The sequence below is a fragment of the Panulirus ornatus genome, chromosome 55, assembly GCF_036320965.1.
Source record: "Panulirus ornatus isolate Po-2019 chromosome 55, ASM3632096v1, whole genome shotgun sequence".
In the NCBI taxonomy this organism is placed as follows: Eukaryota; Metazoa; Arthropoda; class Malacostraca; order Decapoda; family Palinuridae; genus Panulirus; species Panulirus ornatus.
The window spans coordinates 18,817,357-18,820,740 of NC_092278.1; the positions used below are offsets into that span (position 1 = coordinate 18,817,357).

Consider the following 3,384-nt stretch of genomic DNA (forward strand, 5'->3'; position numbering starts at 1 on the left):
ACGTCATGAGATAGTCCATGACGTCACAAGACAGCATATGGGAAGCTGTAGGGCCAGCATGGGGGGAGGGGGGGTTTGTGAGAGGGGTGGAGAAGAGCAGCAGGAAGTGAGAGGGCAGGGGAGCAAGCTGAGCAAGACGTCAGGGTGACATCGGAGAGGATGCAAGACGTCGGGGGACATCGAGGGGAAAGTATGACGTCAGGGGACACGATGAGGCAAGGAGGTGTGAGTTCAGTCAAGGGTACGTCACTGATGGCTGAGGGCGGCACTTGGGGGGGCTGGCTGGGAAGGGAGGAGGAGGCAAATGACGTCAGAGGGCAGCCCTAGGAGTACATGACGTCATAGGGCAGAGCAGCAGGCTGGCCCTCACAGGTTGGGTAGTAGCGGGGAGGGGGAGGGAGGGAGGGGGTAACCTCCTCCTCCCCTCCTGTCTTAGGCCTGTGGCCTCACTCGAGCCCAACGGTTCTTCTAGTGTGCGTCAGTAAAAATATATGTATATATATATATTTTTTTGTGGTTGTTGATAACGAGTGATATTCACAGACACACACAGACACACACGCACACACTGGTCACTTTCCGTCTCCAGCCGGGGGGGGGACGACGGCATCACGGCCGAAGCCGGGATCAGGCCAGGGCCCTTCGAGGAGTTTCGCTGTGTGCCACGTGTCAGGTCGACGTATCACTTTCGAGAACGAGGGAGTTAAAAAAAAAAAAGGTTGGGATGTGTGTGTGGTCAGGTCAGGCCAGAGACTGACTACTTCGAGAGGGGCGGGATCGCTGGCGATGGTGAGGGAGCGGCGGCGGCGGTGGCGGTGGCGGCGACGGCGGCGGCGGCGTGGTGTGTGTGTGAGCGCTGCCGCCCTCCAGCAGGCACTGGGAGCTGGTAGCTAGTAGCCACCCTGCCACCCACCACCCCGCCCTCCCAGACTCTCAACGTTTCCACCGGTACGCGCACACACCGCCCCCCTTCCTTCCTTTCCTCCCTCCTCCTCTTCACCCTCACCCTCCTCACCCACCCCCTTGCCAACCCACCACCTTCACCCATTTCCACTAGTTCCCTGAGAATGTCTCACCCCCATACCAGGGTCTCAACCCCCATCACGATCGTGCTGATGGGGAGCGGGGGTTCGGTCACCACACCGACCTGTCTCATCATGCCAAGACCTAGGAATCCACCCCACACTGCCTCTGTCCTAATGGGTGTTGTGAAGGGCCCCGTGTTGATTCCTGATGCCTTGGAGGGAGTTCAGTTCGGCTCAAAGAGCCTGGGACATCGGGCAGGTCTGGCATATCGTGACTGTCGTATGATCCAGACCCTCGGAGGTGCTCTGCCAGCCGAGACCAGCCTGAGCTAACACACAGGTGTATCTAGAAGGCTGGCTGAACCCGATGCTTGTGAGTGGACATGACTCGGTTGTGAGTTAGGGTGATGTATCACGTCGTAGACACACGCTACAACACTTCATGATATATATATATATATATATATATATATATATATATATATATATATATATATATATATATATATATATATATATATATGATATAGAGACTCACTGCAGCTCTACATAAACACGTCCCTTCCTCACCCACGTCAGACCTGCTGGTCTCGTGTTGTATGCACTTCGTCGAATACTTCGCCGACACTGACCGAGTTGATCCTGATGATGCCGCTGTCACTGGCGGATCCGTCGTGTCCCCCGCGCCCGTCCTGTGAACGGTTGACTCCTGAGGGGGCACCACACTACTGCCTATCTTTGGCTTCACAAGTCCGTAGACTTCACTAACGTCAGAGATCGTGGCCATGATGCACTGTAACTTGCCTTATGCAATGCTGTGTAGCCCGTGTTCAAGTATGCTAACACACCTTTTGTGATTTTCGAACTGCTATCTTGACTGTTAATATGTGTAGACTTTAGCGATAATATGTGCCTCTTTTTATAGAATACATATGGCCCTCGGCCCACGTCTGTATCATGCCTGATTTCCATATTTATTGGTATGATTATGTTCTTAAATGTCTAGGTTATTTGTCATGTCTTGCCCACGTCATGTAATGTGTGGAGATAAGTTTGGCGATTAAAACGGAGAGCCCTTCACCCCATGAGAGTGAGATCCATTACCTACAGTGCCTAGCCTCGAGGACGACAGGACGCCCCTGTGCACGATGGTACGATCCCTTGGGCATGATAGCCTGGCCTCTGACCATTCAAGGGCCAGGTCAAAGGCCAGGGGCAATCGTACCCAAGGATCATCTTGTACTGTCGCGCTCAGAGGTCGCACCGTCGCTTTCAAAGGAATCGGAAGAAACCCCGTCACCCATATAAGCCTGCCTCTCTCTCTCTATCTCTTTACCACCTTGTGGCTGGCCCACCACCAGGCAGGCAGTCACCCAGCTGACCCCGCCGGCTCACCGCCATCCATCACGTACACACCTCGACTCCACCTGCCCTGCCGCACGTCATGTGGCTCACCCCTTTCACGTCACACACCTGGCTTACCGCCATCTCGGCCCGGGGGCCTCATGATTCAAATACCTGTGTCCTCGGGAAAGACTTGGTTATCTACGGTGGCTAAGAACGCTACGTCCGCCTGAGTGGGTATTGACACAGCGTTTCTCCGATAGCGTAAACTGAAGAGGCACTTGACATGGGGGTATGTGGAGGCAAGAATAGCGCGTACGGTGTGGGTACAGTGCAGCGTCAGTAGAGGATGATATGTGGGTCTGTGATTGTGTGGGTAAGGGCACGTAGGTAGATGAAGGTAGACGTTGAGCACACAGTGGGTGCAGTCGACACTCGGTGACAGGTATTCCCTCACGGTTCATCTCTCGCTGAAAAAAAGAAAGAAAAGAAGCAGTACTGATGTTGATGGAAGTCCAAAGGAGGGCCTTTTAAACACAAGGTGTATACCTCTCAGAGCATCGCCTGCGGGGGATCCTGTCCGCTTATGATGCGCTTGGATTCCATAAACATCAGACTGTCACCCTCCTATGTTGATGTGTTGAACACACCGTCCACACTCTGCTTTTACCTCCGCACGCTCCTCATCCCACTCTTATCACAGAAACGTTTCGTCCCTGTATGCTTGAGCAAGCAAACTATTCATGACTCAGTAAGACATGATTTAGTGTCCGTCAGTTACCCATTTAAAGTCAACATGCCCCGGATACCTGTTTATCAATCAGCCCCAAAGCGGAGATGACCAGCTGTGAGGTGAACTTGTGACGCTAACTCTGCCCCACCAGGACCCAGACTCGAACTGATTAGATACACCACTGACCACTGTGTAATGCCCGCCTGTACAAGCGTTATTGCACTTTAATAACGGTAAAAGTGTATTTCACTGCTGTGGCGTTATTAGTTCAGATATACTGGA

At 53.0% G+C, this 3,384-nt stretch overlaps 1 protein-coding gene across 8 annotated transcripts in view; it reads right to left on the minus strand.

The window, feature by feature from the left end:
• The window catches only part of LOC139765495 (uncharacterized), a 92,455-nt gene extending 90,307 nt beyond the window's left edge, over positions 1-2,148 (minus strand). For 2 of the 8 annotated variants that reach the window (XM_071692951.1, XM_071692946.1), the window contains exon 1: positions 570-748. The gene's annotated coding sequence lies outside the window, so the exon portion shown is untranslated. The other 6 variants (XM_071692949.1, XM_071692944.1, XR_011716669.1 and 3 more) reach the window with 5 other exon arrangements.
• Positions 2,149-3,384: the final 1,236 nt, after the last annotated feature.